Consider the following 23,056-nt stretch of genomic DNA (forward strand, 5'->3'; position numbering starts at 1 on the left):
CCTCATACAGTTATCTCTTGTGCAAACAATTATTCATTATAAACAAAAATATCAATCTTGCTAGACATTTCAGATTCTGACATGATTTGGACACCAGATCCCTCAAAGTTCAAATCATAGAATGTGTGGACACCATTGCTTGAGGGGGGCCGGTTTCCTCTGCTCTGCAAAAGAGAAGTGTATTGGATATTCAAATTGGACACATGTATTCCAAAGGCATTAAATTATGAGTACAAAGTCAGTCATTATTATGAATGATATCCCCTCCCCCGTATATATTCCATTTTCTCTCCTTCCCCTCCCTCCCCCCCCCCCTTCTTTCTCCCCCCACATACACACACACTTTCCCCATCCTCTCCCTTTCCCCTCCATTTCTTTCCCCATTCTTTTACCTCCCTTTTTTTTACGTCATGGAGTATATAGAAATATTAGGGACTTTTTCCCCTATATGCTGTCCATATCCTACATGTAGGACATGTCCTACATGATGTTTCTGATGAGGACAACAGAGTTGTTGTTTTTGTTTTTACACAACACATACTTATTACTTATATTTTTTACAAATATTTTCATATATAAAACACTTTATTTCACATCACGTTTTCCCTTTTGACATTTATTTTTATTGCCCATTTTACTTTCTTCGCTCCATTTTTATTTTCACTTTTTCATAACATGATCTTTTCTCATGATTCAGTTCGTTTTCTTGCTTTTTTTTCTCCGGTTCCACACCATCATTTCACAGTCTTCATCATTATGCATCACACACATTTACGGATGATGCTCATATAAACCTATGCTTGGCGGGGGGCGTGGCCTGACCAGCAATGGAGTAAGACATGGGTAGAGTGAGCTCCCAGCGCCGATTCTCCTGATCGCTATCCTGCACGTTAATTGGTCTTTGTAAGACACCACATACTGCCTCATACCCGAGTGGACCAAACGGGGAACATGTCTCCGCCGAAACGAAACACTCGGACCACGGACAAACTGGCTCAGTTCCGCCGGCTGGAACCGGAGCAACAGGCCGAAGATGGCGCGGGCACTTGCGCGGGTGAGAGACAACATGCACCTGATACAGCCAAGGTGTTAGACGCCATAGCGGCGTTGCAGGGTACGCTGACGGCCAAAATTAATGATATAAAGACTGACATCTTCCTGCTCCGACAAGACCTCTCCAAACTAAAGGACAGAGTCACAGAAACAGAAACGAGAATAGGGACGGCGGAGGACCTCATCCACCCGTTGAGACACGCCACGGAGGATATGCAGCGGCAAATTCAACAACTGCACTCCCACCAAGATGATATGGAGAACCGCTTGAGGAGGTGCAACCTCAGATTCATTGGTCTCCCGGAGAGAGTGGAGGGTACAGACCCAGCAGAATACCTGGAATCCCTCCTGATTAAGACCTATGGCAGGAAGGTATTCTCCATTATGTTTGCGGTGGAACGTGTCCATCGCATTCCGATGAGACCCCTACCGCCCGGAGCTCCTCCCCGCACGTTTATAGCTACGTTTTTGAACTTCCGAGACCGGGACAAAATCCTGCGATTAACCAGAGAAAGGAGAAATATTCAAGTGGAAAACAACCAGGTGGCAGTGTTCCAGGATTTTTCCAGCGACGTACAGAGGAGGAGATCCCGCTTCCAGGAGATCAAGTGCCGCTTGAGAGCACAGCATCTTAATATATATATATATATAAATATAAAATAGAGAACTCTAGTGTAAACCCATTTATTACTTTAATCTATCTCACAAGCTCCTTATAGCGTCACTCTGATTAAACGTGTAGGGCAGGGCTTGGAGCGTCATCGCGGCACTTTCAGTATCCTCAGGGCATCCTGGCCACATTGTATATTGCATGCATTTTATCTTCCCTCTTTCATATAAGTGAGTTTTTGTCTTTTATAAGAATAAATGTAAAAACTGAATTACGCTACGAGATGCGTTTTCTGTTCACCCATCCATATGAGCACATCCACTGACTATATACTGTGAAGAGGAGGATGAGATATCAGATACCATCCAAAGGGATTTGGAGCATCTACAGTATGTTTGGTTCCTTTGACCCCTGTTGGGGCTTAACCATCTGGTGGTGAGCACAGACCTGGAGGGGGGAGCACGAGTGATTTCACCTATTCACCAGCCGCTTGTACATGCATGAATGCTTAAGCACCATCCATTTTGGATTGGAAGAGTTTATATGGACTAATGATTTTTACATTTCTTTATGGACCTTTAAATTGTTTTGTTGTACATAAGTTTTTGTTTAATGGGCATGAGAGTACTTTCATATTGAACATTTACCAGTATTAATTGTATTTATTAAATGTGTTACAACTGGGAAAATGTAGTTTGAACAACAACACACACTTTTCATTCAGTGCAGCATTTAAAGGGACAGCAGGCATAAATTTGTTCACTCAATTTAGCTATTTATTTATTTAGCTACTAAAAGGGTAACATGGTATAAATAAGTGACACAAATCAGTTAGAACACATAGTTTTATTAGCACTAAGTTAAAGGCACCATGCACATGAATTTATTTATTTAATAAAATAGACACTAGTATTGGGCAGCACCACACATACCTCTCTTTTAGACTTACCTTTATAGACTCCACCTACAGGTGGGGAAGTTGAGGTAAGGCAGCAGCCAGATTTCAGATTATAGACCCTTAGCGTGGAATTAATACTTATTCATCAATAAATATGTTCACAGTTTGCTGTGCAATGCCCTTGCCCCTGGGTTCAAATGTTCTATTGTATTGCCGGCCTACCTCCTTTCTAGTAGGGAATACTACTCTTTTATTCTTTTCAGTTTCAGATTATTTTGTTCCCGGCACCATTAAATATATTCCAAATTCTCTCTTGCAGAATGGCACCAGTTTTCATGTTTTTGACCAAGGCAGGTTTGCAAAGGAAGTTCTACCCAAGTACTTCAAGCACAATAACATGGCAAGTTTTGTGAGGCAGCTGAATATGTGTAAGTACAGAACAGAACGGAAATATTTTATGTTTTGCATGCAGTGTCTACATTCTGCGAGGAAAGGACTATTCAACGGAGGAAAGGTTGTAGAATATGTGCACCAAAGGAAAGACTAAAAGTGTAAATGTCTAGGTGCCATGCATATTCCAGTCAATGTTTAAGGGTAGGCCCTTACATAAATTCATGTCCCCTGTAGGGCAATGCTAGTGTATGCACTATGACAATAAATCTATGGAGCCTCATGGTAGTCAATAAGTATGAATCCTAAAAATGAACTGGCAGAATGAGAGTCCCCACCTATTGGTGAATAGTGATGGACGAACTTCCGACGGGACGTTTCGCGAACGCGGACCACGAACGCGGCCGATAGTTCGCGAACCGGAACGTTCACGGCGGGCCCCATTGACTTCAATGGGAGGCGAACTTTGCAAACCTACATGTCAAATTTGCAGCCACAAAATAATTGATAGCTGTGCAAACATAGTCCCACCACATGACCAATGACATAACACATGTATGAGGTGAATCTGGGATCGACAACTACAAGCATTCTTTTTTTTATATGGGAAATTGTTGTGACAATATAGGACTGTGGAGCGCATGAAGGCAATGGAGGAGAGGGAAGGTCAGGTTAGGCAAAGAAGAGGGTGCAGGAGATGATCACCAGCAGCGTGACATACAGCAATGAAACCTGCACCGTGATAGAGTCATCTGACAGCAGCACCGTGATAGAGAGCACTGACATCAGCAGCGTGACATACAGCAATGACACCTGCACCGTGATAGAGTCATCTGACAACAGCACCGTGATAGAGAGCACTGACATCAGCAGCGTGACATAAAGCACTAACACCAGCACCGTGATATACAGCACTGACAGCAGCACCGTGATAGAGAGCACTGACATCAGCAGCGTGACATAAAGCTCTAACACCAGCACCGTGATAGAGCGTACTGACATCAGCACCGTGATATACAGCACTGACACCTGCACCGTAAGCAGCCCCAGGAGGAAGTCAGCATAGCACAGGGATGGTGGGAGCCCCTCATAATGAGCATAGCACAGGGATGGTGGGAGCCCCTCATAATGAGCATAGCACAGGGATGGTGGGAGCCCTCATAATATGCACAGCAGAGGTACAGCCCTAGGAGGAAGTCAGCAAAGCACAGGGATGGTGGGAGCCCCTCATAATAAGCAGCCCCAGGAGGATGTCAGCATAGCACAGGGATGGTGGGAGCCCCTCATAATAAGCAGCCCCAGGAGGATGTCAGCATAGCACAGGGATGGTGGGAGCCCCTCATAATAAGCATAGCACAGGAATGGTGGGAGCCCCTCATAATATGCACAGCAGAGGTACAGCCCCAGGAGGAAGTCAGCACAGCACAGGGATAGTGGGAGCCTCTCATAATAAGCAGCCCCAGTAGAAATATGACACCGCTCAACCTCTTCAAAGAGGAGGGTACAGGCATATAGTACGGTGTGCTTTTTTTGGACAAGGAAGTGAGCCAAATGAAGAAAAAAGGTCTGTGTGCTAGATTAAAAAAATTGTTTATCGACATATACATGGTCTACTGGTCACATGTGTTGAATTCCTCCGAGATCCATGCCTCATTCATTTTTAGAAATGTGAGGTAGTTAACACTGTCGTGAGCTAGGCGAGTACGCTTATCGGTCACGATCCCCCCTGCTGCGCTGAACGTCCTTTCGGACAGGACACTGGACGAGGGGCAAGCCAACAGTTTGACTGCAAATTGGGCAAGCTCTGGCCAGAGGTCAAGCCTGCCCACCCAGTAGTCCAGGGGTTCATCACTCCTCAGTGTCCACATCGGCCGTTAACCCAATGTAGTCGGACACCTGACGGTCTAGGCGTTCCCTGATGCTGGATCCGGATGACACCTGTCGATTGGGTCGGCTGAAAGAATGACCTCATATCCGAAGTCACCAACACTTCTTCAAACCGGCCTCTTCTTGCAGGCGCTGTTGGATTGGTACCTGCAACTCCTTCTCTGGGAGTGGGAATTGCTCCTCTGCCAGCGCACGCAAAAGCAGAATGCAGCATTTCTCGAAGCAAGGCCTGGAAATGCTCCACTCTGCCAGCCCTCTGTGACGGCGGTAACATTTCCGCCATTATGTGTTTGTACCGGGGGTCTAAGTACGTTGCCACCCAGTACTGGTCCTTGACCCTTATGCTTTTTATACGGGGGTCCCTATTAAAACACTGGAGCATGAAGGCCCCCATTTGCACTAAACTGGAAGCGGTGTGGTGGCGTGGCTCCTGCTCATCATCCAGGATAATGTCGCCCTCTTCATTCTCCTCCCCCCCATCCACGCACAACAACAGGAATCCCAGAAAGGTTTAAAGCATGCTCTTCTTGCTCCTCCTCATCCGCCCCGGGAACCATCCTCCTCTGACTCCTCTTCAGACTCCTGTTGTTCACTTGTCTCTGATAGAGTAGCCCCCCCTGGGAATTAATCCAGCATTGCGACTTCCTCATCTTTCCGCTCCTGCTCCTCCACAGCTTGATCAATGACACGACGCAATGCACGCTCCATAAAGAAGGCATAAGGTACCATGTCACTGATGGCGCCATGGCTGCGACTGACCAGTTTGGTGATCTCCTCAAATGGGCGCAGAAGTCTGCATGCGTTGCGCTATAGCAGCCACTGGCGCGGTGAAAAACCCCCCAGCTCCCCAGAACCTGTTATGCCACAAAGTTCATACAGGTAGACGTTAACTGCACGTTTCTGCTGGAGCAGCCTAACAAGCATATAGAAGGTTGAGTTCCATCTCAGTTCCGTGTAAGATCTTCTGAAATGGGCCGAGATTTTCCTTGCCTGCCGCAAGATGTCCTGGACCCCAGGGTATTTGACGAGGAATCACTGAACAACCAAGTTTAAGACGTGTGCCATGCATGACACGTATGTGATTTTGCCCTGTTTCAATGTGCTAAGCAGATTGGCACCGTTGTCGCACACCACTTTACCAACTGTCAAATTGAGCGGTGTTAGCCACTGATCTGCCTGTGAACGCAAAGCTGAAAGGAGTGCCGGACCAGTGTGGCTCTTGGCTTCCAGGCACAACAGGCATGGCAACGTCTCACCTGGCATGTCGAATAGGTTCTGGGGAGCTTGGGCGGCACAGCGGAAGAGCCGCTAGCAGCGGAAAAGGAGGAGTCAGCCGAGGAGGAGAGGGAGGAAGATGGAGTAGGAGGAGGAGGAGGAGAAGAAGGGCCAGGCCTGCGTGCAATCCGTGGCGGTAAAACCAAATCTACACAGGTGCCACTGGTTACATGCTTGACGGCCGTCAGGTTTACCCAGTGGGCAGTAAAAGTGATATACCTTCCCTGCCCGTGTTTGCTAGACCATGTGTCTGTGGTCAGATGTATCTTGGCACCGACACTGTGTGCCAGAGATACATTCACTTGCCGCTGAACATGGCCATATAGCTCTGGGATGCCCTTCTGTGAGAAATACTTCTTTCCTGGGACCTTCCATTGTGGTGTTCCAATGGCCACAAATTTGCAAAAGGCCTCCGAGTCCACCAGTTTATATGGCAGTAGTTGGCGGGCTATGAGTTCTGACAAGCCAGCCGTCAACCGTTGGGCAAGAGGGTTATCCGGCTTCATTATTTTTTTACGCTCGAACATTAGGCCCACGGAAGCCTGCCTTTTTGCAGAAAAACGTGAGCTTGGCGTGATGGAAGGTGGAGTGGAGGACAATTGTGAAGAGAGAGGAGAAGGAGAACTAGAAGACGAGGCTGGACGGTGAGAGCCTGGAGTGTGGCTTTGTGTGTTCTGTTGCTCCCACTGGGCTCGGTGATGGCTGCTCATGTGCCTTCTTAAGGCGGTCATCCCTAGGTGAGTGTTGGGCTTACCGCGACTAATGCGTTGACTGCAAAGATTGCAGATGGCAACGCTATTGTCAGCAGCGGACACGTTAAAAAAAGCCCACACTGCGGAGCCATGTGCCGGTTTCCTGGGAGCACCAGATGTGACCGTACATGGTCGATGACTCGCTCCTGATACCTTTGCCTACCCTGACCTTCCCTCGCCTCCATTATCTCAAGATTCCTGAATTTTCAGAATTTCACATATAAAAAAAGAATGCTTGTAGTTGTCGATCCCAGATTCACCTCATACATGTGTTATGTCACGGTGCTGGTGTCAGATCACTCTATCACAGTGCAGGTGTCAGTGCTCTATATCACAGTGCTGGTGCTGGTGATCATCTCCTGCACCCTCTTCTTTGCCTACCCTGACCTTCCATCGCCTCCATTATCTCAAGATTCCTGAATTTTCAAAATTTCACATATAAAAAAAGAATGCTTGTAGTTGTCGATCCCAAATTCACCTCATACATGTGTTATGTCACGGTGCTGGTGTCAGATCACTCTATCACGGTGCAGGTGTCAGTGCTCTATATCACGGTGCTGGTGATCATCTTCTGCACCCTCTTGTTTGCCTACCCTGACCTTCCCTCGCCTCCATTGTCTCAAGATTCCTGAATTTTCTGAATTTCACATATAAAAAAGAATGCTTGTAGTTGTCGATCCCAGATTCACCTCATAAATGTGTTATGTCATGGTGCTGGTGTCAGATCACTCTATCATGGTGCAGATGTCAGTGCTCTATATCACAGTGCTGGTGATCATCTCCTGCACCCTCTTCTTTGCCTACCCTGACCTTCCCTCGCATCCATTATCTCAAGATTCTTGAATTTTCATAATTTCACATATAAAAAAAAGAATACTTGTAGTTGTCGATCCCAGATTCACCTCATACATGTGTTATGTCACGGTGCTGGTGTCAGATCACTCTATCACGGTGCAGGTGTCAGTGCTCTATATCACGGTGCTGGTGCTGGTGATCATCTCCTGCACCCTCTTCTTTGCCTACCCTGACCTTCCCTCGCCTCCATTGTCTCAAGATTCCTGAATTTTCAGAACTTCACATATAAAAAAAGAATGCTTGTAGTTGTCGATCCCAGATTCACCTCATACATGTGTTATGTCATTGGCCATGTGGTGGGACTATGTGTGCACAGCTAGTAATTATTTTGTGGCTGCAAATATGACCTGTAGGTTTGCAAAGTTCACCATCCCTGTGATATGCTGACTTCCTCCTGGGGCTGCTTATTATGAGGGGCTCCCACCATCCCTGTGCTATGCTGACTTCCTCCTGGGGCTGCTTACGGTGCAGGTGTCAGTGCTGTATATCACGGTGCTGGTGTCAGTGCTTTATATCACGGTGCTGGTGTCAGTGCTTTATGTCACGCTGCTGATGTCAGTGCTCTCTATCACGGTGCTGGTGTCAGATCACTCTATCACGGTGCAGGTGTCATTGCTGTATGTCACGCTGCTAATGTCAGTGCTCTCTAGAGGTCGACCGAAAAAAAAAGGGCTAACTTGCGTTTGAAAGACCTCTGCGCAAATACCGCGTCACATTAAATATTGCAACAACCGCTATTTTATTCCCTAGGGTCTCTGCTAAAAATATATATATAATTTTTGGGACTTCTGAGTGATTTTCTAGCAGAAAATACTGGATTTTTACTAGTAAGCAACAAGTGTCAGAAAAGATTTAGTCTTTAAATGGGTAAACTGAGAACTTCTACACACAGAGTTCAGCCCATTGAAGAAGAAACATTGTATCACGTTGATCTTTTCTTGGCAGCCTGCCCAGAGAGGAGGAAAGTGCTTCACTGATGTCTTCAGGCAACTTACATTGACTTCTATCACAAAAGTCTTTTACAAGTCATAATAAGCATAATGACCGAGTCGTCGTCCGAAATCCGGAATTCGTAAACAAAAGTTCGTATTCCGTACAGAATTCGGACGCACGGCAATTCGTATTTCGGATCCTCCCGAACGTACGAATTTTTGGAAATTCGTAAGAATTTGAGATTCGTACGAAACTAATCGCACATGTCTAATATATATATATATATATATATATATATATATATATATATATATATATATATATATATACACAGTGGCTTGCGAAAGTATTCGCCCTCCTTGAACTTTTCAACCTTTTGCCACATTTCAGGCTTCAAACATAAAGATATTAAATTTTAATTTTTTGTGAAGAATCACCAACAAGTGGGACACAATTGTGAAGTGGAACGAAATCTATTGGATATTTTAAACTTTTTTAGCAAATAAAAAACTGAAAAGTGGTGCGTGCAAAATTATTCGGCCCCCTTACTTTCAGTGCAGCAAACTCACTCCAGAAGTTCAGCGAGGATCTCTGAATGATCCAATGTTGTCCTAAATGACTGATGGTGATAAATATAATCCACCTGTGTGTAATCAAGTCTCTGTATAAATGCACCTGCTCTGTGATAGTTTCAGGGTTCTGTTGAATGCGCAGAGAGCATCATGAAGACCAAGGAACACACCAGGCAGGTCCGTAATACTGTTGTGGAGAAGTTTAAAGCCGGATTTGGATACAAAAAGATTTCCCAAGCTTTAAACATCCCAAGGAGCACTGTGCAAGCGATCATTTTGAAATGGAAGGGGTATCAGACCACTGCAAATCTACCAAGACCTGGCTGTCCCTCTAAACTTTCAGCTCAGACAAGGAGAAGACTGATCAGAGATGCAGCCAAGAGGCCCATGATCACTCTGGATGAACTGTAGAGAACTACAGCTGAGGTGGGAGAGTCTGTCCATAGGACAACAATCAGTCGTACACTGCACAAATCTGGCCTTTATGGAAGAGTGGCAAGAAGAAAGTCATTTCTCAAAGATATCCATAAAAAGTCTTGTCTAAAGTTTGCCACAAGCCACCTGGGAGACACACCAAACATGTGGAAGAAGGTGCTGTGGTCAGATGAAACCAAAATCGAACTTTTTGTCCACAATGCAAAACGATATGTTTGGCGTAAAAGCAACACAGCTCATCACCCTCAACACACCATCCCCACTGTCAAACATGGTGGTGGCAGCATCATGGTTTGGGCCTTCTTTTCTTCAGCAGGGACAGGGAAGATGGTTAAAATTGAGGGGAAGATGGATGCAGCCAAATACAGGACCATTCTGGATGAAAACCTGTTGGAGTCTGCAAAAGACCTGAAACTGGGATGGAGATTTATCTTCCAACAAGACAATAATCCCAAACATACAGCAAAATCTACAAAGGAATGGTTCACAAATAAACGTATCCAGGTGTTAGAATGGCCAAGTCAAAGTCCAGACCTGAATCCAATCGAGAATCTGTGGAAAGAGCTGAAAACTGCTGTTCACAAACGCTCTCCATCCAACCTCACTGAGCTCGAGCTGTTTTGCAAGGAAGAATGGGCAAGAATTTCAGTCTCTCGATGTGCAAATCTGATAGAGACATACCCCAAGCGACTTGCAGCTGTAATCGCAGCAAAAGGTGGCTCTACAAAGTATTAACGCAAGGGGGCCGAATAATTTTGCACGCCCCACTTTTCATTTTTTTATTAGTTAAAAAAGTTTCAAAAATCCAATAGATTTTGTTCCACTTCACAATTGTGTCCCACTGGTTGGTGATTCTTCACAAAAAAATTAAATTTGATATCTTTGTTTGAAGCCTGAAATGTGGCAAAAGGTTGAAAAGTTCAAGGGGGCCGAATACTTTCGCAAGGCACTGTATGTTGCGCTGTGTCTTTAAGATTCTTTAAAGGATAAATCCACCTTTGGGAACGTGTTACATGTTCCATCCGTTTTTAAGGTGAAACATGTAACATGTTCCTACTGCTGCAGCCATTCACCGTTCCCTCCTCTCCCTCTGGCAGCAGCATGGGGAGAAGTTCCCTATACTAGCTGTCACTTTTTGAAAACAGTGCGGCCGCACAGGGCTCTGCTCACACGGCTGCATTATTCATTCACAGCACAGGACTCTGTGTGTGTGAATGATCTACAAGCATCGCCATCCTTTGCGGCTGTTGGTTTGCAGTTCTCAATGATCTACCACTGCGCTGTTCAGTGCTATGGTAGTTCATTGAGTCTTCTTGTCAGTGTGAAACTGCCTGGCTGTACGATGTACAAGGCAAACAGCTTACACTGACAGTCTGCAGGAGACCTGCATGGTATCAGCAATCTGCTGATCGCTGGTGCCATGTTTTCCAGGCTCCAAAAGGCAAAAAAAATTGCATTTATTTATTTGAAGTGAACTTCTCATTAACCTCCCTGGCGGTTTCCCTGAGTGTGGCTCGGGGTTAAATTTCCGCACCATTAGCGGTAACCCCGAGCCACAATCGGGATTGCATTGCAGGATCCTGGTGCAGTGTACTTACCTTGTCCCCAGGATCCTGCAATATCCCCCCCGCTGTGTCTGTGTCTTCCACCCAATGCCTCTGTGTGCCGGGCTCCATTCCCTGCGAGCGGCGCATGGGGGTAGAGCCAAGCGGCAAATTCAAAAATGTGAAAAATCATAATACATACAGTACACTGTAATCTTAATGATTACATCACTGTATGAAATGATTTCACATCCCTTTTGTCCCTAGTGCTTTGTCCAGTGCCCTCCATGCAGTTTTATATTATAAATACAGAGGAGTAGTGATGGACAAACTTCCAACGGGACGTTTTCGTGAATGCGGACCGCGAACGTGGCCGATAGTTCGCGAATCAGAACATTCACGGCGGGCCCCATCGACTTCAATGGGAGGCGAACTTTGCAAACATACAGGTCAAATTTGCAGCCACAAAATAATTAATAGCTGTGCAAACATAGTCCCACCACATGGCCAATGACATAACACATGTATGAGGTGAATCTGGGATCGACAACTACAAGCATTCTTTTTTTATATGGGAAATTCTTGTGACAATTCAGGACTGTGGAGCGCATGAAGGCAATGGAGGAGAGGGAAGGTCAGGGTAGGCAAGAAGAGGGTGCAGGAGATGATCACCAGCAGCGTGACATACAGCACTGACACCTGCACCGTAATAGAGTGATCTGACAACAGCACCGTGATAGAGAGCACTGACATCAGCAGCGTGACATAAAGCACTAACACCAGCACCGTGATAGAGAGCACTGACAGCAGCACCGTGATAGAGAGCACTGACATCAGCAGCGTAACATAAAGCACTAACACCAGCACCTTGATATACAGCACTGACAGCAGCACCGTGATAGAGAGCACTGACATCAGCAGTGTGACATAAAGCTCTAACACCAGCACCCTGATAGAGAGTACTGACATCAGCACCGTGATATACAGCACTGACACCTGCGCCGTAAGCAGCCCCAGGAGGAAGTCAGCATAGCACAGGGATGGTGGGAGCCCCTCATAATGAGCATAGCACAGGGATGGTGGGAGACCCTCATAATGAGCATAGCACAGGGATGGTGGGAGCTCCTCATAATGAGCATAGCACAGGGATGGTGGGAGCCCCTCATAATATGCACAGCAGAGGTACAGCCCCAGGAGGAAATCAGCACAGCACAGGGATGGTGGGAGCCCCTCATAATAAGCAGCCCCAGGAGGATGTCAGCATAGCACAGGGATGGTGGGAGCCCCTCATAATAAGCAGCCCCAGGAGGAAGTCAGCACAGCACAGGGATGGTGGGAGCCCCTCATAATAAGCATAGCACAGGGATGGTGGGAGCCCCTCATAATAAGCAGCCCCAGGAGGATGTCAGCATAGCACAGGGATGGTGGGAGCCCCTCATAATAAGCAGCCCCAGGAGGAAGTCAACACAGCACAGGGATGGTGGGAGCCCCTCATAATAAGCATAGCAAAGGGATGGTGGGAGCCCCTCATAATATGCACAGCAGAGGTACAGCCCAGGAGGAAGTCAGCACAGCACAGGGATGGTGGGAGCCCCTCATAATAAGCAGCCCCAGGAGGAAGTCAGCACAGCACAGGGATGGTGGGAGCCCCTCATAATAAGCAGCCCCAGTAGAAATATGACGCCGCTCAACCTCTTCAAAGAGGAGGGTACGGGCATATAGTACGGTGTGCTTTTTTTGGACAAGGAATTGAGCCAAATGAAGAAAGAAGGTCTGTGTGCTCGATTAAAAAAATTGTTTATAGACATATACATGGTCTACTGGTCACATGTGTTGAATTCCTCCGAGATCCATGCCTCATTCATTTTTAGAAATGTGAGGTAGTTAACGCTGTCGTGACCTAGGCGAGTACGCTTATCGGTCACGATCCCCCCTGCTGCGCTGAACGTCCTTTCGGACAGGACACTGGACGAGGGGCAAGCCAACAGTTTGACTGCAAATTGGGCAAGCTCTGGCCAGAGGTCAAGCCTGCCCACCCAGTAGTCCAGGGGTTCATCACTCCTCAGAGCGTCCACATCGGCCGTTAACCCGATGTAGTCGGACACCTGACGGTCTAGGCGCTAACACTGGAGCATGAAGGCCCCCATTTGCACTAAACTGGAAGCGGTGTGGTGGCGTGGCTCCTGCTCATCATCCAGGATAATGTCGTCCTCTTCATTCTCCTCTCCCCATCCACGCACAACAGGGATCCCAGAAAGGTTTAAAGCATGCTCTTCTTGCTCCTCCTCATCCGCCCCGGCACCATCCTCCTCTGACTCCTCTTCAGACTCCTGTTGTTCACTTGTCTCAGATAGAGTAGCCCCCTCTGGGAATTCATCCAGCATTGCGACTTCCTCATCTTCCCGCTCCTGCTCCTCCACAGCTTGATCAATGACACGACACAATGCACAATCCATAAAGAAGGCATAAGGTACCATGTCACTGATGGCGCCATGGCTGCGACTGACCAGTTTGGTGATCTCCTCAAATGGGCGCAGAAGTCTGCATGCGTCGTGCTATAGCAGCCACTGGCGAGGTGAAAAAAAACCCAGCTCCCCAGAACCTGTTCATACATGTAGACGTTAACTGCACGTTTCTGCTGGAGCAGCCTATCAAGCATATAGAAGGTTGAGTTCCATCGCGTCGGGCAATCGCAAATAAGACGTCTGACAGGCAGATTGTGTCGCCGCTGAATGTCAGCAAGGCGAGCCATGGCCGTGTAAGATCTTCTGAAATGGGCCGAGATTTTCCTTGCCTGCCGCAAGATGTCCTGGACCCCAGGGTAATTGACAATGAATCGCTGCACGACCAAGTTTAAGATTTTGCCCTGTTTCAATGCGCTAAGCAGATTGGCACCGTTGTCACACACCACTTTACCAACTGTCAAATTGAGACGTGTTAGCCACTGATCTGCCTGTGAACGCAAAGCTGAAAGGAGTGCCGGGCCTGATGTGGCTCTTGGCTTCCAGGCACAACAGACGCAGCACGGCATGGCAACGTCTCACCTGGCATGTCGAATAGGTTCTGGGGAGCTTGGGCGGCGCAGCGGAAGAGACGCTAGCAGCAGAAAAGGAGGAGTCAGCCGAGGAGGAGAGGGAGGAGGATGGAGTAGGAGGAGGAGGAGAAGAAGAGCCAGGCCTGCATGCAATCCGTGGCGGTAAAACCAAATCTACACAGGTGCCACGGGTTACATACTTGACGGCCGTCAGAAGGATCACCCAGTGGGCAGTAAAAGTGATATACCTTCCCTGCCCGTGTTTGCTAGACCACGTGTCTGTGGTCAGATGTATCTTGGCACCGACACTGTGTGCCATAGATACATTCACTTGCCGCTGAACATGGCCATATAGCTCTGGGATGCCCTTCTGTGAGAAATACTTCCTTCCTGGGACCTTCCATTGTGGTGTTCCAATGGCCACAAATTTGCGAAAGGCCTCCGAGTCCACCAGTTTATATGGCAGTAGTTGGCGAGCTATAAGTTCTGACAAGCCAGCCGTCAACCATTGGGCGTCATCATTTTTTTACGCTTGAACGTTAGGCCCACGGAAGCCTGCCTTTTTGCAGAAAAACGTGAGCTTGGCGTGATGGAAGGTGGAGTGGAGGACAATTGTGAGGAGAGAGGAGAAGGAGAAGTAGAAGACGAGGCTGGACGGTGAGAGCCTGGAGTGTGGCTTTGTGTGTTCCGTTGCTCCCACTGGGCTCGGTGATGGCTGCTCATGTGCCTTCTTAAGGCGGTCGTCCCTAGGTGAGTGTTGGGCATACCGTGACTAATGCGTTGACTGCAAAGATTGCAGATGGCAACGCTATTGTCAGCAGCGGACACGTTAAAAAAAGCCCACACTGCGGAGCCATGTGCCGGTGTCCTGGGAGCGCCAGATGTGACCGTACATGGTCGATGACTCGCTCCTGATACATTTGCAGTCTGCTTTGTCCCTCCTGCGCAATGCAAGTTATTCCTGCTTCTCCTCCCTATCTGCTGGTCCATATCTCCCTCCGAACTCCCCTCCTCTTCCTCTCTTGTGAGCACCCACGTGACATCACTAGACATGTCATCATCGACGTCACCTTCCCCACCGCTATAAGTAGAGATCTCGAAGTAGGCAGCAACACCGGGGACCAACCTCCTCCTTGGGCTGATCTGGGTACTGGCGTCAGACTGCTGAGTAGCAGTTGTTGCTACTTCCTCTTCCTGATCCAATACCAAGAGTGGCTGCGCATCAGAAATGTCTTGATATGGATCGGAAAATAATTCCTGTGACTCAAGCGGAAGGTATGTGGAGGTGGTGGTGTTGTTGGTGGTAGTGTCTTTGGGGGTGCACATAGCAGAGAGTGAAGAAGAGGGTGCAGATCGAGAGGATGAGGAGGGTGCAGAAGAGTAAGGCTGAGTGAGCCACTCAACCAAGTCTGGTGCGTCCTTTAAATGAATTGAACACACCTTCTGCAACTTCCCACTTTGGATCAAGCCTGTTGCTCCTGCCCTACCCCTGCGGAAGGGCCTGCCTCTTCCTCTGCCTGTCATTTTTTAAATGACCCTGTGACAAAACTCTCAGTCCCTATACTGATGAAGGACTGCTGCAGTATAGGGCAGCGGTCAGCAGTAGTGCACCTCAACCCTATGTATTGTGGACCTATACCAGTCCTTACGGAATAGCAGACTGTACCTCACTCAACTCTAGGTACTGTAGCACCCTAGACCAAGTTACCAGTCCTTATAAGGACCTTTGTGGAACAAGTAGGTTGTGTGTGACTGATTAGCAGGCTGTACGTCAGTCCCTATACTGATGAAGGACTGCTGCAGTATAGGGCAGCGGTCAGCAGTAGTGCACCTCAACCCTATGTATTGTGGACCTATACCAGTCCTTATAGAATAGCAGACTGTACCTCACTCAACCCTATGTACTCTAGCACCCTAGACCAAGTTACCAGTCCTTATAAGGACCTTTGTGGAACAAGTAGGTTGTGACTGATTAGCAGACTGCAGCAGAAGGGCAGCAGTCAAGTATAATATTCTTTCTATATTTGGAGGAAAGAATATTATACGTGCACAAGCCTATTACCATACCAGTCCTGAAAAGAACCTTTGTGGACCTAATATAGTAACAGCTACTGATTAAACTGACCCTCACTGCCTCACACACAGCTTCCTGCCTGTCCCTATATAAACTGACAAAACAGAGGCTGCTGGAACAATAACTTGAATAGTACTTTTGTGGACCTGATAGTAACAGCTAATGATTAAACTGACTGTCCCTGCAGCACACACCGTCCTGTCCCTTTCTCTAAACTGACAAAAGACACTCAGGCTGCTGCAACAATCAGTAGCACAGCAGTGCCTCAAACCTATATCCTGAACTACACCTAACACCTATACCAGTCCTGAAAAGAACTTTTGTGTACCAAATAGCTAGCGATTTGGGTCACTGCAATCTCTCCCTGCTCCACACAGCAACCTCTCCCTATAGTGACAGAAGAAAGAACGTAAAATGGCCACCGGATCAGGTCTATTTATAAGTTAGGGGGAATGTCCAAGTGTCCATGTGCTGTAATGTCTCAATTGGCTGTCCTGTACCCAGGGCTGGACTGGGACAGAAATGTGGCCCTGGACTTCATCCAGACCGGCCCACTTACAGTTTGAGTGTCCCATCAGCACTCCCTTACATCAGAGTGTCCCATCACCAGCCCCCTTACATCAGAGTGTCCCATCACCAGCCCCCTTACATCAGAGTGTCCCATCAGCACCTCCTTACATCAGAGTGTCCCATCACCAGCCCCCTTACATCAGAGTGTCCCATCAGCACCCCCTTACATCAGAGTGTCCCGTCACCACCTCCTTACATCAGAGTGTCCCATCAGCACCTCCTTACATCAGAGTGTCCCATAACCAGCCCCTCCTTACATCAGAGTGTCCCATAACCAGCCCCCTTACATCAGAGTGTCCAATCACAAGTCCCCTTACATCAGTGTCCCATCAGCACCTCCTTACATCAGAGTGTCCCATCATTAGCCCCCTTACATCAGTGTCCCATCATTAGCCCCCTTACATCAGAGTGTCCCATCATTAGCCCCCTTACATCAGAGTGTCCCATCACCAGTCCCCTTACAATCAGAGTGTCCCATCACCAGTCCCCTTACATCAGAGTGTCCCATCACCAGTCCCCTTACATCAGAGTGTCCCATCACCAGCCCCCTTACATCAGAGTGTCCCATCACCAGCCCCCTTACATCAGAGTGTCCCATCACCAGCCCCCTTACATCAGAGTGTCCCATCAGCACCCCCTTACATCAGAGTGTCCCATCAGCACCCCCTTACATCAGAGTGTCCCATCACCAACCCCCTTACATCAGAGTGGCCCACTGAGCCATCGGCCCACAGGGAAACTCCCGGTAGTCCCGATGGCCAGTACATGCCTGCCTGTACCCCATGATGGATGTGTCATCATAGGTCAAAGTTCTTTTACACAGTAAACACAGAAGCCCGCCCGGCGAACGGCGGCAATAGTCCGGCGATCGGGCGGACCACGAACAGCCGAAATTCGCCACGAAACAACCTCCGGGCGAACCGTTTGGCCATCACTACAGAGGAGTGGTGTCGCCCCTGTATGAGACTTGATTGTCAGTGAACCCACATCTCTAGTACAATAGAAAAAGAATCCCTGAAAAAGAGTGTATATCCTCTGATGGGATTTTAAATAGTTTACTGGCAATAGGTAATAGTAGAAAGACTCTAATCTCTTCTACTCTTGTACTATTACCTATTGCCAGTAACCCTATTTAATTCCCCATCAGAGGATATACACTCTTTTTTAGTGATTCTTTTTGTATTATAAATACTGCCTGGAAACTGGAAATTGTCCATAGCAACCAAAAAGTGTGCCTTTATGTCAAAAGTGGTTTTAGACCAGCTAGAAAACGGCAATAGTAAATTAGAACACTTGCAAAATTGAGTGATAGTTAATTATGTGGAAATTAATTTTATTACTATCATATTATTATTTTTTAGAATTATTTATATTTATTATATTATAAGTTTGTGTTTCAAACTTCATCATACCTGGGATGTCTACTAGACTCTTGTTTGGACAGATTTAAGTGTGTTATTCCTAACACAAATCGCCAAATTTCTATGCAAAATAATTGTACTGCTTTGAGACGCAAAGATCTGACATAATCATACCGCCAGGGAGGCTACGGCTGGGTTCACACTATTGCAATTTGGATGCGGTAGCTGCAAAAATGTCAGTCCAGCGCATTCGTGCGGGAGCCTCAGCACAGAGCTCTGAAGGAATGGCACCAATGTTCAGTTTCTTCAAAGTACATGCGCTGGTGACATCACTGGCTGCTGCTCACTGGAATATCTCCTAAACAGTGCACATTTATTATATATTCCTATTACCTACATGTAAGCTTTATTATAAACTTACCTATAGGTAAAAATGTCATAAAAGACTTTACTATCACTTTAATTCAGAGTGGATAATCCATCTCCATCTAGTGGTCAAGTTTTATAATGACACATCAATCTATACAATTCGTATTCGTCTTGAAAGGCAGCACCCTTTACAAAATCCATGATCACCTCCTAATCAATATCATCAACTAAAAATCAAACAAATAAAAAGAGACCGCAGGTGAAACGTGTTCCCCTCCCATGCAGGAAATGTGCACAGAACGCCCCTTTCCTGTGTGAACAGACCCTCAATGTCACCCCAAACCCGGGTAGCAGTCTTGTGACAAAATATGCTTGGCTCTCCGCTGAAAAAAAAGTACAGGAGCTACTTTGGCGCTGGCTGCCCTATGCTGTCACACAACAAATGCACCAAAACAAAACAATGTGTCGGCCAGGTGTGAAGGCGGCCTGATTGTTAATGGCAATTAAATATATGGCACATTGAACAATCTTTTCAGTCTTTTCATTGTATAGATCATTATTTTTCAAACTTTTATCAGTCAAGGCACCCTTTAAAAAATATGGACAGTCTGGGGGCTCCCCATTTCAAAAGGTAAAAACTATTCTAATAGTTTTGCATAACACAGCAGCATCCACACATGTAGGACCCCCAACATTAGGGGGGGATTTATTCTTCCAAAGCAAATCATCTTTTATAAACTGGTATTGACTAGGATTCCAAGGTTTCTCTTTTCCCTCAAATTTTCTCCATCACTCAGCTAAAGTGCCCTCAAGAAGGTTGTAATGGTGCACAATGGAAACCTGTGGCTGAAAGGCAGCTTTATCCACATGCTGGCTTGTATACAATTTTGGGGCAATTTTCAGGCATTTTGCCAAGGCACCTCTGAAGAAACCTCACGGTGCCCCAGGGTGCCTGGACATCCTGGCTGATAAAAGCTGCTATAGATAATATGGTTATATATATAACATTGTTTTAAGTCCCTCTTATGCTGGGTTGTCTCTGCCCAGACAATCCAGTGTTGTCTTGCTGCGATCCGCTACTCAGTTGTCACATCCTGGGTCCCATGCTGCCATCCTGGTCATTGAGAGTTGGCTGCCTCTTCTGGGTTCAGGCACAAGCCCCGCCCCCACCCCTCCAGATGATGCACGCCACATCTGCCTATCAGATGCTGCGGATCCCTTCTCCTGTAGCCTCCTAGGATACATGATGTGGTATCCCAGGAGAGTGGTATGAAAAAAGTTAACTGAAGAATAGCATTTTACTATACAGAGGGGGGTGGGGGCTGTGAGTGCATGTAGGGGGGGTCATTTTAGGATTGTAGGCTCCACTTTAAAGTGTATCCCCAGCCAACTTTCACAAGGTGGCCTTCCTTATTGCCATCATGTCTGCGAGGTGAGTGCTAGCAATATTGTCTTGTATAAAACTTGTATGGACAAGGTTGTCTTGAGGCCTGGAGCCTCCTTTCATCGTAAAGTGGATGTAAACCTGATTCATGAACTTTTTTCATGTGCTCTGATTAAACCAAGAGTCCTTTGGTGAAATCGATTGGTCAGAAGTGACGATCTAGTGATCCTCTCTCCCATTCGCTAACATACTTTTGACCAATAGATTCCAAGCCTGCCCACCACGACAAGGTAGACTCTTCTAGGGCAGGACCTACACTAAACTACACTAAGCTACCCTACTGGATGCTAGTCATCGATTTTCTAATGTTGGATGTATGTTTGTAGTAGGCCTCGTCCTATAATCTGTGTGTGCGATCTGCTCTCTCCTAATCAGTCGTTTTCTTTCCTTCAACCTCTCCAAATCTTACAGTGTATGGCTATCTAAATGTGCTTCTAAAGCCCTAAGTTTTATCACCTTAATGCACTCTATGTACTAAGGAGAAGGACCTTCTCTGCTGAAGCCGCCCACCCAACCCCCCTTTTCCTTACCTGAGCCCATCCGATCCAGCTTCCACCGCTGTCTCTCTCCTCATTGGACAGACTGATAGCAGTGGGAGCGATTGGCTACAGCTGCTGTCAATCAAATCCGATGACATGGGGGTGCGCGGTGGCCAGAGTCCCGCTTTCTGTGTCAATAGATGCAGCAGCGAGTCTCGGGAGTGAGCACGCACAGGTGCCCCCAGGGAAAGCGGCTTTCCGTGGGGGCACCTGATGAAGAGGAGGGTCCTGGAGTGCCAGTGGGGGGTACCCAGAGGGGCTGCTCTGTGCAAAACCATTGCATAGAGCAGGTAAGTATAGGCATGTTTAGTATTTTTTTTTTTTTTTTTATAAAAATACCCAGTCTAAAAAGAAAATATCTGTTATTACTATACTTATACATTCATACAATTTTTTTTTTGTTTTTTTTGTTTTTTTTCTCAAAACATCAATTACTATAAAACTGCTAGAAGTATGCTGTATAGAGGAAAGATGTTAAATATTTATACATTTACATGTATACATTTTCTATACATTTTTTTCAAACCCTTAACTATTAGGCCCCCTTCACACGGGACGAATCGGATGGATGGGCTCCGCTAGCTCAGTGGGGGATCGCTCCGTTGATCCTCGCTGAGCCGGCAGATGACAGGTCTGTCTCCGCTCCCTGTGCAGGGATGGACCTATCAGAGCCCCGCTGTTCTCTATGGGCACATCGGATGAAAATGGACTGCGTAACCGTTCTCATCCAATCCCATCTGATCCGCTGGACGGATGGCAAACATATCGCCATCTGTCTGTTTTGAGCAGATCTTGTCAGGTCGGATGGCAGGTGGGTGTCAGCGGACACATCTTCACTGACATCCGCCTGCCCATATGAGTCAATGAGTGGCCGGCTCAGATCTGACTGAAAATGGATCCAAGCGGGTCAGTCGTGTAAAAGGGGCCTTACAGTTGTCACCAAACTGCAGCCCTGGGGCCAGATGTGGCCCTTTGCTTGCTTTTATCCTGCCCTTGAAGCATTATTCCTCCCACCAACTCCAATGATGGGGCAATATTCCTCCCACTGACACCAATGATGGGGCAATATTCCCACCACTGACTCCAATAATGGGCCACTATTCCCCCCCACTGACACCAATGATGGGGCACTATTCCCCACTGACTCCAATGATGGATCACTTCCTCCCACTGACTCCAATGATTGGGCACTATTCCTCCCACTGACTCCAGTGATGGGGCACTATTCCTCCCACTGACTCCAGTGATGGGGCACTATTCCCCCCACTGACTCCAATCATGGGGCACTATTCCTCCCACTGACACCAATGATGGGACACTATTCCTCCCACTGACTCCAATGATGGGGCACTATTCCCCCACTGACTCCAATTATGGGGCACTATTCCCCACTGACTCCAATAATGGGGCACTATTCCCCTCACTGACTCCAATAATGGGGCACTATTTCCCCCACTGACTCCAATAATGGGGCACTATTACTCCCACTGACTCCAATAATGGGGCACTATTCCCCCACTGACTCCAATAATTGGGCACTATTTCCCCCACTGACTCCAATGATGGGGCACTATTCCTGCCACTGACTCCAATAATGGGGCACTATTCCCCCCACTGACTCCAATGATGGGGCACTATTCCCCCCACTGACTCCAATAATGGAGCACTATTCCCCCACTGACTCCAATGATGGGGCACTATTCCCCCCACTGACTCCAATAATGGGGCACTATTCCTCCCACTGACTCCAATAATGGGGCACTATTCCCCCCACTGACTCCAATAATGGGGCACTATTCCCCCACTGACTCCAATGATAGGGCAGTATTCTCCCACTGACTCCAATGACAGGGCACTATTCCTCCCACTGACTCCAATAATGGGGCCCTATTCCCCCCACTGACTCCAATAATGGGGCACTATTCCCCCCACTGACTCCAATCATGGGGCACTATTCCTCCCACTGACACCAATGATGGGACACTATTCCTCCCACTGACTCCAATGATGGGGCACTATTCCCCCACTGACTCCAATGATGGGGCACTATTCCCCACTGACTCCAATAATGGGGCACTATTCCCCTCACTGACTCCAATAATGGGGCACTATTTCCCCCACTGACTCCAATAATGGGGCACTATTACTCCCACTGACTCCAATAATGGGGCACTATTTCCCCCACTGACTCCAATAATTGGGCACTATTTCCCCCACTGACTCCAATGATGGGGCACTATTCCTGCCACTGACTCCAATAATGGGGCACTATTCCCCCCACTGACTCCAATAATGGAGCACTATTCCCCCACTGACTCCAATGATGGGGCACTATTCCCCCCACTGACTCCAATAATGGGGCCCTATTCCTCCCACTGACTCCAATAATGGGGCACTATTCCTCCCACTGACTCCAATAATGGGGCACTATTCCCCCCACTGACTCCAATAATGGGGCACT

The 23,056-nt window shown here is 47.3% G+C and overlaps 1 long non-coding RNA gene across 1 annotated transcript in view; it reads left to right on the forward strand.

The window, feature by feature from the left end:
• Positions 1–1,911: 1,911 nt before the first annotated feature.
• The window catches only part of LOC143959426 (uncharacterized), a 35,123-nt gene continuing 13,978 nt past the window's right edge, over positions 1,912–23,056 (forward strand). Inside the window, exon 1 of the long non-coding RNA XR_013270225.1 lies at positions 1,912–2,989. This is a non-coding gene — a long non-coding RNA (uncharacterized LOC143959426). The remainder of the gene's footprint in view (positions 2,990–23,056) is intronic.

The sequence above is a fragment of the Lithobates pipiens genome, unplaced genomic scaffold (assembly GCF_037356315.1).
Source record: "Lithobates pipiens isolate NorthernLeopardFrog02 unplaced genomic scaffold, aLitPip1_a1.2 Scaffold_74, whole genome shotgun sequence".
NCBI lineage: Eukaryota > Metazoa > Chordata > Amphibia > Anura > Ranidae > Lithobates > Lithobates pipiens.